Here is a 13,223-nt window from a genome sequence, read left to right on the forward strand (position 1 = left end):
CTCCACCTCCCCTTTTTTCCCCCCCCCCGCCCCCCCCCCCCCCTTTCTGTCTTCACTATTGGGAGAGTACCCTGCAAGGGAGAGGATGATTGACTGTAAGCTTCGTTTGGCTGAAGATTTTACAACCTGTTTCTTTGATCAGCTTATCGAGGGATGCCAGGTAGATGGGTGCCAACAGTGGCATCCGCTTGCGAATTTTGTATGGTTCATCAAGAGCCATCCAAAATGTGCAGTGTATAGCCTACTTAACTATGTGTGTGCAAACATTAAAAAAAAATTGCTCTGGCTGCGAAGTGGTTACATTAATATCTGGTTGCTATGAGCTACTATATTAGTAACTTTACAAACATCTGTATGATTTTTCAGACTCTCCTGACATTTGACATTTACATTAATTTCAAAATTTAGACATTAGCCTTGCCAACATTATCCAGGGGGCTTTGTTGATGGGAGCAAACGTTTTATTTATAAGTATGTATAAATTCCTGCTTACTTAGTAAGGCATTGAAGGAAAATCAAACATGCTTGAGTTCCTTGTTTCCAGGTGCCCCATAGTTTTGCCAGCTTGGTAGATTGGATCTCAGAGTTCACCCGCAGCGTCTTTGTAGACAGAAACGAATGACCTCTTCCACTCAGATATAATAGAGCTATAGTGGTTCCATTATATCTGAGTGGATAGACTGAGTCAACCATGGCAACATAAACTGAAATTCATTCTGCTGACATATTATGGGAATGTGGGCAGGGCCTGTATGTACACAAAAGGATCTGATACAGGGGGTCAACTTTTTCTTTAAATGTGGAAAACCCCTGTAAGGAATGTTAAATTACAAATGCACTGCGGGATGTGGGAGAGAAATCGGGAGAAGTAATATACATGTTTGCAAACATATGACAATGGCAAAAGTGACTAAGAATTCCTGTGATTAGAAGTAAATCAAAAGCTCACTTGTATATAACTGTCAAACCTCTCTGTGAATATGGAAAGTTTTAATTTCTTTACTTTTTATACTGTATGTTAAAATAGCACTAAAGCCTAAAGTGTTGCACCAGAAACACATCTGTGTACGATAATTCAACACATTGTATTAAAATATTGTTTTAGCAAAGTCTGCAATTGCTTATACTTTTTGAGCATTTTGGTGCCCCATCCACCTACTTTTTCAGCAGCGTTTCTCTGAAGTTGCACTCACACAACATTATTATGGATCAGCTGATACACGCCTTGGATTTACACGTCCCATAATTTATTCTTCAGTGCATGTGTTTTCCCTCATTCAAAAACATGTGGCCAATTGGAGAAGTTGGCTGTGCATGTCAAGAGACAATAGTCCAATCACAGGGATGCACAATCACAGGTGGCTCCAGCGGCCCCGGCAAAGTAATTCCCCTTTCACTCGGGCTGATCAGGAGAGAATCCGTGCATGGATCCTCTCCAGGTCACAGCAGGGTGGAGCAGATGTCACCACTGTGACATCCGTGTCCATACAGTTTTTACCGTACCCCATGTCTGTCTATGGGAAATTGTATGTAAACGGACATATGTCAGTTTACATTAGATGACCCCCAATCCGGCACAATCAGGTCCGGCAAAATGGAACACTGCTCCGTTTGTCTTTCCGGACTCGGCCAGAGTTGGGGTAACCGTCCGTTTACACACAGCTACCCATAGACTTACAGGTCAATCTGTCAGTTTTTCAAGTGGACTAAATCGAAAGGGGCCTAAAGGAGCCACCCAGGACCAGGAAATTGAGGAAAGTGATTATGGGAACAGCTTAAAAACCTAGAAAGGCCAACTTTAAAAGAGCAAAACATTTTAATAAATGTGGATCTCCTCTGCATAAAGGAGTTTAAAAGGCACAGCATATATGTTATAACATTAACATTGCAATTGGAACACATACTAGAGTTGTTTTTGATAATGCAAGCAAAGCTTACTTAAAACAAACCCCTTTTATGTTGTGAGTGTTGCCTTCTGTTTTCCCATTACTTTCAACAATTTCCTGGATTCCCAGTGTGCTTTGCATTTCTTTCCCTGCTACTTGATTCCTAAAGACTACATATCTCATCATGCATTGTTTCCAGCTAGCAATGGTAAATGTTACATTGTTCAGACTATAAGTTGTAGTTCAAAAGGCAGGCTCTGTGAAAGCTGTGGCACAAGGAAGAGCATATTTACAGGGCTGACTGAAATTGTGTCACTGCATTGAGGAAGTACATCCTATGGGCATCTTCAATAATTTATTACCATAGTAGGGATGCACCGTAATTTTGTCCACCAAAACATTTTGCCCAAAAATGATACTTTGGGCAAAATCCCAAAAGTACTATAACAGATGAAAATGCAGCTGAAAATTCAGTGCATCCTGACTGCTTCTCTCCTCCCCGCTGGGTGCTGGTCTGTGCCCTATATGATCCCCAATGCTTACCCCTGCCCTTGTCAGCAGAAGCAGCGGGGATCCGAGGGGACACTGCCTGCACCCAATGGGGAGAAGAGAAGGTTTTAGTAGACCGAGCGGAGAGGAGACAACTCAGGATGCCAATCGTGAGGGTGTGTGAGGTGGAGACAGAGCTTTCCTCCTGCACCACCCCGTTCGGTTCCTGTAACAGGCAGAGAGTCAGGATGCTGAGCAGTGTGGGGGAGGAGTCAGCTGTCAGGAGGCTGAGCTCTCCTCCTCGCACTGCCTGCTCAGCAGTGCGGGGAGCAACAAATGTGTGTCGTAATCAAAGCTAAAGGTGGTCCAACAAAATATTAGGGAGTGTGGCTTTTTTTTTTTTCTTCTTTTTGGACAAGCAGTGGATATACCCATGTGAAATAGCAAAACAAGTGCTTCCACAATGTTCAGAAGTGACAATAAAAATAATGCTTGGTGTAGACCCCAGGTCTGCTTTTACAAAAATAGTTAATACCTAGGGCAGCAGGTGAAAGATCTCAAGACTGAAAGTCCTGCCTGCATTGCCTAAAGTACCCTGTCAGCTTCACAACTTCACAAAAAACATTTTTTAGTCTTCCTTAGGGCTCGTGCACACGGGTGAAAATACAGGCATGTTAGCATACAGCATCCAGGAGCCCAAGCTGTTGCATTTTTCTGTTCATAGGAATGTAGGACAGAAAATGCTCTACATAGGTATATGTGTTAATTCCCATATGGGAGACTTCAGTGTTTTGAAACTTATACCCATGCATGTGTGTATGTAAATGCCAATACAGTGTTTACCCATGTACAGAATTTTCTGTCTATACATTTCTATGTACAGAAAAAGACCCAGTGGCTGGGGCTCCTGAGCACCGCAAATACAGGAGTATTTTATGTATGTATGCCTGTATTTGCTCCCGTGTGCATGAGCCTTCATAAGAGCTGATTGATTGCTATGGAAACACAGAATTTTTTGATGTTTTAATCACTACAATAATGTGATAGGGAAATATAAAAATAAACATTTGTATACCATTCAATATATGTACTTGTGCTCTAAATGTCTTTCAATGTCAGCTTTCACGTTGTAAATAAAACGTAATGTGGAGATCTGGAGGAGCAGACAAATAGTTCAGTGATCTATTTCTTCAGGCTAAGCATATAATCCAATATACAAGTGTTTGTAAAAGTGGTATGTGTAGGGGGTCTCTATGTGTTTATACCTATAATCAATGGATGAACTTTTTAACTAGCTCTTGCTTGTTTTTCATTTCAATGTGAATGGCCACCATTGTGATTGCCCAAAGGACTTTCATGCTGAGCATTTCAAGTTTGGCTTTTCTTGGAAATTCTGAGCAAAATGCCTGGGCTGTCCTCAGAGTTATGAAAGGCTCCTTGCGTTGATCACAAAAGCACGTTCTTAAGACTACTCTGGCTTTGAAGCTTAGCAAAAATAAAATAAAAACAAGGTAATATTTAGAAAATGAATGCTTTCGGAGTTCACTGCTCTGCACTGAAGCTGGTAGGGTGGAGATCAGCGGACTGAGATCTCCTGTATAATTACACTAAGACATACAATTTACGGCAAGAGAAAATAGGTTCGCACATAACCTTGATCTTTTACAGCATGGGAACATTGTCAGATACTGTCATGGCAAATGGGAAGTTACCCTGTACTTAACAAGTGGTTTGGAAACTCTTTCAGGGGAATTAAAAAAAGAGTGTAATTGAGACAGTTAAAAAAGTGTTACAGGAATAGTGTCATTATTTGTGCCAAATTCATGCACAAGGATACATGAATTTGGTGAAAACCTTTGAAACTGGAGCTGGTTTGTGAGACAGATATATACACACTGCATAGATCTACATCGATGTGTTGCATCTCAGTCCAAAGTGTCACATATGTCTGGGGCAGATTTCAGTTTCAAGGAATGTCATCCTCTGTGCAGCAGCTTTTTACCTCTTGATGTCATTCAGTCCCATCAGCGCAAACTAATTTATCATTATCAAGGAATGTCATACCTGAGATGTGTTGCATACTGCCAAAGACATATACAATATGAACGTGCCACAGACTAGTTATGCCCTAAAATAGTCTTACTTTGCATTACTTTTCTTATTACCAAACTCTCAGGGTATATTTATTAAATATGTCACAAGCAGAGCGCTAGAATGAAATGTGGAACAAAATAAGGTAATGAAACCTATTGACAATGATTACACTGCTCTAGCAGATCCCCATGTGGTTCATAGTGCTTGTATTGATGTCAAATGAGGTCAGTAATACAAACACATACATATATATGGGGGCTATTGGTGGGGTACAGCAAAACAAACGACAAACGCACTCAACAATTTGTTACCGGTTGTACAGTAAGGTGCACACGAAATGGGCTTTGAACAGTGGAACAGTAGAAAGGCATCATGGCACACTCACAAACCAGCATGTAAAACAACTTGTCTCACCACTAAGGACAATGACAGAGGTTTGGATACACGTCTTCTGCATAGGATGTGTAAGCCGCAGTGCCGCGCCAAGGCACCTCTTATAGTGCGGTCCTAACTCTAAACTATGAGAGTCTCCATCTTGGAGCACATGGGGGCAGAAGATATCAAATTGGGTGCAGGCCTGTCAGGAGGACGCCCCACCTCCTTAAAGGTACAGAAACACACAAGGGATCCCGCACATCCCATTGGCAGCTGAGAAACCCCATGCGTCGCTGCACCAAATCGGTAAAGCAAAACAAACGACAAACGCACTCAACAATTTGTTACCAGTACCATTGTTCTACTGTTCTATTGGTGGGGTACAGACACACAGTGGACAAATATAATTGAGCTTGGGTGTGTCTTGTGATGTGATACACTACTGGAGAAAAATTATGCACCTGACAATTTCATATAAATGTTCCATGCATCTAAACCAGGGGTCTCAAAGTACTGACATGCAGGCCAGTTCCGGTCCGCAAACCGGTACCATGTGGCCTGCAGCCAGCTGACAAGTCAGACACACAGTCATGGACCACGTACCATGGACCAGCTACACAGTCGACATCTCTGTTGGATGCAGACCGCATTGCGCTCCTCTCAGTGCCGTTCAGTGGTTCCTTTAGTCCCTAAAAGCCTTCACTGAGCACCGGCCGAAAGGATGGATTAGTAATGTCTGCACCAGCCAAAGGTGCGGACCCTACTAATCGACCACTGGACCACCAGGGAATGTGCCCCAAACCACTGGACCACAAAGGAATGTGTCCCTTCCCTGCAAAAAATGTAAGTAGGTGAGAGGGCTCTTTTTGCTTTATTTTGAAAAGATGCGAGTGTGTGTGTGTGTATGTCATGTGTGTGTTATTGTGTGTGCATATGTGTGTGTCTCTGTATGCAAATTTCTGTCTGTGTGCTTCTTTGTGTGTGCGGATTTGTTTGTGCGTATTTCTGTGAGTGTGCGGATTTCTCTGCGTGTGAATTTCTGTGTGTGCGCAGATTTGTGTGTGTGTGTTTCTCTGTGTGCATGGATGTCTTTGTTTGTGGGCAGATTTCTCTGTGTATGTGTATTTCTCTGTGTGCATATTTCTGTGTGTGCATATTTCTGTGTGTGTGTGAATCTGTTGGTCCTCTATGATTAAAATTAAAACCTGTTGGAAAAAAACACACACATGTACTAACACTGCACACATATACACATACTGATATGACACACAGAAACATTAACACACATACCGACATCACTCACAGAAATCCTGACATTACACACACACAAACTATCACAAAGAAATATACTGACATTGCATACAAAGAAACCATCACAAACACATACATGATATTGCCAAAAGTATTGGGACACCCCTCCAAATCATTGGATTCAGGTGTTTCAATCACCTCCTTGACCACAGGTGTATAAAATCAAGCACCTAGGCATGCAGACACTTCTACAAACATTCGTGAAAGAATGGGTCGCTCTCAGGAGCTCAGTGTATACAAGCGTGGTACCGTGATAGGTTGCCACCTGTGCAATAAGTCCATCTGTGAAATTTCCTTGCTACTAAATATTCCGCGGTCACCTGTTAGTGGTATTATAACAAAGTGGAAGCAACTGGGAACAACAGCAACTCAACCACGAAGTGGTAGGCCACGTAAAATGACAGAGCGGGGTCAGCGCATGCTGAAGCGCACAGTGCACAGAAGTCGCCAACTGTCTGCAGAGTCAATAGCTACCGACCTCCAAACTTTGTGTGGCCTTCAGATTGGCACAACAACAGTGCGTAGAGAGCTTCATGGAATGGGTTTACATGGCCGAGCAGCTGCATCTAAGCCATACATCACCAAGTGTAATGCAAAGCATCGGATGCAGTGGTGTAAAGCACTCCACCACTGGACTCTAGAGAAGTGGAGACGTGTTATCTGGAGTGACGAATCACGCTTCTCTTTCTGGCAATCCAATGGATGTGTCTGGGTTTGGTGGTTGCCAGGAGAACGGTACTTGCCTGACTGCATTGTGCCAAGTGTAAAGTTTGAGGGAGGGGGGATTATGGTGTGGGGTTGTTTTTCAGGGGTTGGGCTTGGCCCCTTAGTTCCAGTGAAGGGAACTCTTAAGGCATTAGCATACCAAGACATTTTAGACAATTTCATGCTCCTAACTTTGTGGGAACATTTTGGGGATGGTCCCTTCCTGTTACAACATGACTGTGTACCAGTGCACAAAGCAAGGTCCATAAAGACATGGATGAGCGAGTTTGGGGTGGAGGAACTTGACTGGGCTGCACAGAGTCCTGACCTCAACCTGATAGAACACCTTTGGGATGAATTAGAGCGGAGACTGCAAGCCAGGCCTTCTCATCCATCAGTATACCTGACCTCACAAATGTGCTTCTGGAAGAATGGTCAAACATTCCCATAGACACACTCCAAAACCTTCCCAGAAACCTTCCCAGAAGAGCTGAAGCTGTTATAGCTGCAAAGGGCGGGCCGGCTCAGTATTGAACCCTATGGACTAAGACTCGGATGCCATTAATGTTCATGTGCGTGTAAAAGGCAGGCGTCCCAATACTTTTGGCAATATAGTGTATACTGACATTATAAAGAAATGCAGACATTAACACTGGTCCTGTATATAGTTAAATTTTATTTTGAAGTATGAAATATGTCAAGCAGCCCCCATGGGAGAAGAAAATGTGTCCAATGGCCCCCAAGTAAATTGAGTTTGAGACAGGAGCCAAGGACGCTGGGTGTCCAGGGGGCCCAGCTATGATATTCATGATTCTGCAGTAAACCATGAAATATGGTGCAAATAAGAACTTACATTTGGTGTAGGAGTAGGTAGATGTCCGGAAAATGGTGCAGCATGTTTTAGAATTTGGTGCAGACATTTCTTACGCTGCATTAGCACCAGAATTCTGGAGCAAATGTGATACTTAATTCCCCTGACAGAGTTCTTAGTGATCCAAGGGGGAACATATACAGGTGAAACTCGCATAATTAGAATATCGTGCAAAGTTAATTTATTTCACTAATGCAACTTAAAAGGTGAAACTAATATATGAGATAGACTCATTACATGCAAAGCAAGATAATTCAAGCCGTGATTTGTCATAATTGTGATGATTATGGCTTACAGCTCATGAAAACCTCAAGAACCTCAAATCCACAACCTCAAAAAAGTAGATTATTACATGCAATCAATAAAACAAGGATTGTACATAGAACAATATCGGACCTCTGAAAAGTACAAGCATGCATATGTACTCAGTACTTGGTTTGGGCCCCTTTTGCAGCACTTACTGCAATTACTTTTGCATGATATTCTAATTATTCGAGTTTCACCTGTACATAATTGTCCTGTCACAACAGAAAGTATGGAAATGTATTATGATATAAAATACAACAGCATAATGTGATGCATATATTGTAACAGGCTTCAGCACAATCTGCGTTGCCCTTGTCATCGATCAGAAATCATTTCGATTTATTATTAAGGACAGGTATGTTTTACAGTTGGATTGTTCAAGATTTCAATACATGAAAGCGCTTTGGAAAATCAAGACGTCTGACCTCTTCTTTTTGTTTTAAAACTGAACTGTAGCCAGATAAAAATGCTTATGAATGCAATTATGTATTTAAAATAAATAAATAATGAAATGCATTTTTAAAAGCAGCTAGTGTTATCGGCTTCTTGTAATCCCCTGTACAGTAGGGATAGGGAGGGACAGCAATGGGAACCAATCAGATGTGCTGCATGCACAGGTACTGGCATGAGGGCAGGAAGGAGCAGAGCTCTTTATTCTGCTTCTAATTTACTATCCAATCACAGGTGAGGGGCAGACATGACCTAGCTGTATTGCTGAAGTACAGTACAGAAACGTTATGTCACCAACCTGGCTGTGCTGTCTGACAGGGTTGTGTATATTTCAGTATTTGATGGACAGTAATAGTAAAACAGCTCCCATGAATGTAATTCAGCTGTGTATTTAGCTGCTTGTCAGATATCCAGTTTTAAGGCTGGCCATACACGAATCGTGTATTCTCGATCAGCCGCAAGGGCTGAACAAGAAAGATGTTTGACTATCTGTTTAGCATGGATGGGGTAATTCCCCCTCCCGCCCACCAGTCTATTGTATTCTGACAGTAGCAGGTGTGCCATTGTCAGTAACAGTAACTGTTACTGGCTGCTTCAACAAAAGTAAATTGAAAAATTGGAGGGGTGCAATCTGGGCTACATGCTGGTTGAATTCAACCAGTGTATGGTCAGCTTAAGACACACGAAATCTAATGATGGCCACACACCTAGCAAACTGTATGTGCAACCTCTACTCAATCACCTTTAGATCTACCAAAAAGTATTTAGGGCTGGCTCTACCCAAATACTCCTCTTCAATTGTATCTGGTCAGGTAGGCTTTCGTACTACATAATTGTTCTTAGATCTAAAGAAGATTGTTCAATTAGATTGCAAAGGTGTATGGCCATCGTATTACTGTCTGTCTATTTCTTAGATTTTGAATTAAAAATGTATCTACGAAGTTCATAAAATCTTTTCATAGTACATTCAGAAGGACCTCTGTGGATGCAACCACAGAGAAGAGTGGGTGGGGGGTGCCAGTACAGCACCATGGGCAGTTGCTCTTGGTGGGATGTGGTTAGCACTTCTGCCTTGCAGCACTGGGGGGACAGTATCTGCAAGGAGTTTGCATGTCCTCCCTTGTCTTGTGCGGGTTTCCTCCGGGTATTCTGGTTTCCTAGTTATTGGAAAAAGAGGTTTTCCCCAGGGAGAGGGGATCCCACCATTCTTTACAAAATCTACGTAACAATTAAACACACCCACGGGGCTGAATGAGAGAAATCTAGACTTTTATGGTTAGCTTAATTGATTATTGGACTGCAGTCAGTTTAAAACACTTAGGGGGGATTTATCAAAACCAGAGCAAACAGAATCTGGAGCAGTTGCCCATGGCAACCAATCAGCATCTCTCTTCAGTTTGCTCAGGTAAGATTTGAAAATGAGAGAGGGAAGCCGATTGGCTGCAGTGCAAATCTGCACCAGACTGTCTGCTCCAGTTTTGATAAATTCCCCCCTCTGTACAACTGCTTCAACAATAAAATGGTAAGACTATGAAACGCGAGATTGTTGGTACATCCTCTATCTGGCTGCATCTTTATTTCTGTTCAGTTAGGCTTCAAATTCAAATAAAAAATGAATTCCAGGTGCCCCACTAATGTGTGTAGCAGTGTGTTATTTTCTGAAAATATGACAGTTGTTTATCACACGGAGTATTTGTGCAAAGGTTTCACCACATACATATTCAGCCTCAAATATTTATACAAGTGAATTTTCATCACTCATGCTTTGGAGCTGATCCAAAAAAGTGAAATACACTTGAACCTAATGTGACTCATTAACCCTATCCTGATCTTCAAACTCAGACATAATTCAAGCACTTAGCAATAATAACTTAACTCATGGCTTCCACAACAGAGACTGGCATATATCACCCACCTTGGCAGTTGCAGATCATGACTCCGAACCTTGCCTGGTCTCAATGCACAAGGTAAATGTCCAAGAAAAATTGGGTCCACACTGCTCATCTGCTCAGTCGTAGGTTTGTTATCAGCTCATGAAGCACCTCATGAGAAAGTACTTTCACATGCAAAATGTGTCAAGGATTTCATATTGATAACTGACTGTGCTATTGAGCTTGGAAATCTATGGTCAAGCAAATGAGCAATGTGGACTCATTTATCATGTGCTTAGCAATACTATTATAAGGACCAGAATGATACTATCATGCAGATATCAATGTAGTTTATACTGTCACACAAAGAATACAAAAATATGGGCAGTAATAGTTTACAGGGCAAAATATAAACTTTGTAAGCATAAAGCTGTCTAGCCAGCAAATGAAATCTATTAGAATCTGCTTCAAATATGTAATAGAAAGAGAAGTATCAGGTGCATAGATCTGCAATTAAATGTGAAACTACAACAATGTCGGGTCTGGATCTAACCTATGAGAGTGACAGCAGTGGGACATACTGTATGTACCAATGAATAACATGAGAGCACGATTACTTGGAGGCTTACCTAGACATAGGTAGTAAAAGCCAGTGTCAGCTATTACACTGCTCTACCAGATCCCTATGTGGTTCATAGAGCTTGAATTGATGTCAAATGGCGTCATTAATACAAACACCCACACTAGGGATGCAATGATACTGCTTTTTTTTCTGTATCGAGTATGTGTAGCGATATTTATATTTCGGTACTCGTCGATAATGAGTGCCAGTACCGGTACTTCCACTAGCATGGAGCTAGCTTCCCGGGCAATCAAGAAGCTGGGCAGCGGGTAATGACGCACCACCCAACTTCTTGATTGCCCAGAAAAGCCGGTGTTCTGTTGAAAGCTCCGACCCATTGAGATCTCCTACTGGTGACGTCACATCCGGTGACTCTGCAGTAGCAGATTTAGACCAGATGAGGTTAATGCGTGTGCACAAGCAGTGCCAGTGTTAGAATCCTGATTGAGTTATTGAGCTCCCGCCACTGCCCCTGCGCAGCTTCACAATCCCCATCAAGTCCACACTTTTGGAGCAGAATAGGACACCCCCAGGACTTGCCAGGTATTATATTGCAAGTGATGCTTACAGTGACCTTCAGAAAGGTGGGCTGCTCCCCAGTTGAACTGTTTCACCAAACAATTTCATATAAGTTCTATGCATCTAAACTATGAATAAGAACTCAAGGCCATTTGCAGGGCCAAACATGCTCAGAGTGACTGCAAGCTCAGTGAAATAACTAGAATAACCTCCAGCTACTTATATTGTGCCTGCCATTCCTGGTCAAGGCAAAGACAGAAGCCAAGGACCGCTGGATGTCCAGGGGGCCCAGTTATGATATTCATGCTTCTGCAGTAAACCATGAGAATAGTGCATTTCGTCTATTCTCCCGTTCCTAACCAATGAAACCACAAAGCAACAGACCCACTCACTTGTTATCTCTCACCTCTATTGCAACTCCCTCCACATTGGTCTACCTCTACACAGGCTATTCCCCATTCAGTCTATCATGAATGCTGCTGCTTGACTTAACCACCTAACCAGGTGCTCAGTGTCTGCAAACACCCTCTGCCAATCTCTCCACTGGCTTCTAATCACACAAAGGAAAAAATACAAAATACTGTATTTACAACCACATACAAAGCCATCCACAACTCTGCCCCCGGCTATATCTCCAACCTTGTACCACCAACCCAACCTCTCAAAGTATCACCCTAACCATCCTCTCCACTCCTCCCAAGATCTCCTGCTCTCTAGCTCCCTCATCATCCCTTCCCATGCTCCAGGATTTCTCCAGAGTCTCTCCCATCCTCTGGAACTCCCTACTCTAACCTGTCCAGCTATCTCCTATTCTGTCTGTCTTTAGGCAATCCCTGAAGACTCATCAGAATTATCACTTTCTCAAACAATTCATCCCCACACAGCTACCTCCTCTTGTATCACTTGCCCCTCCCTTTTAGAATGTAAGCTCTCACAGGCAGGGACCTCCTTACCATCGTGTCTTGATTTGTATTGTAACTGTATTATATTGCAAAGTACTGCGCATATTGGCGCTATACAGTGGCTTCACGAGGGGGATGCGGTGGGCGCAGCCCGCACCCGGGTGCCACCAAAATGACTGGCAGTCATTTTGGTGTCACCCCCTATGAAAAGTTTGGGCACTCGGTCACGGACCGAGAGCCTGACAGTGTCAGGAGAGAGGAGGGGAACCAGCAGCATACCTTAACCCGCCGGGTGAACGTCCCCTCCTCTCTCTGCCGGCGTCCATCACCAAGATAGCCGCCGGTAAGCGTCAATAAGTTGACCGCACATGCGATGACGTCACAGCGAGTGTCACCCGATCTCCACTGCGGGTGACAGAGCCTCGGGACGCACCTGGCGATATATACAGTAAATCGCGAATAATAATAATCATAACATTAATAAAAGCTGTGCATCTGCCTGTCATGGCACAAGGGAGGATGTCCATGTAGACAGTTGGTGTCTTATAGGACGTGCCATGCCAGTAGAGACAATGTAAATGTTGTGGCTTCTTTATGCCTATTGCCATTCCTATTATTGTAATTAAAATGATAGGTGGATGGCAAAGCTGCTACTTTGTCTTGATCCATATCTGCTCTGAACCATGGGAGCAGCTGCATTCTCAGACAAGAGTCTGGTATAGACTTTAAGGAGGAAGCCCACGTTTATTTTTGTGTCTGCGGGGTTACCCCTTTAAAATCCACACCAGACCCTTATCAAGGATAAGGTTCTGGTACAGAAAG

This window comes from Nanorana parkeri, unplaced genomic scaffold (genome assembly GCF_000935625.1).
Source record: "Nanorana parkeri isolate BGI_ZX_2015 unplaced genomic scaffold, ASM93562v1 scaffold483, whole genome shotgun sequence".
NCBI lineage: Eukaryota > Metazoa > Chordata > Amphibia > Anura > Dicroglossidae > Nanorana > Nanorana parkeri.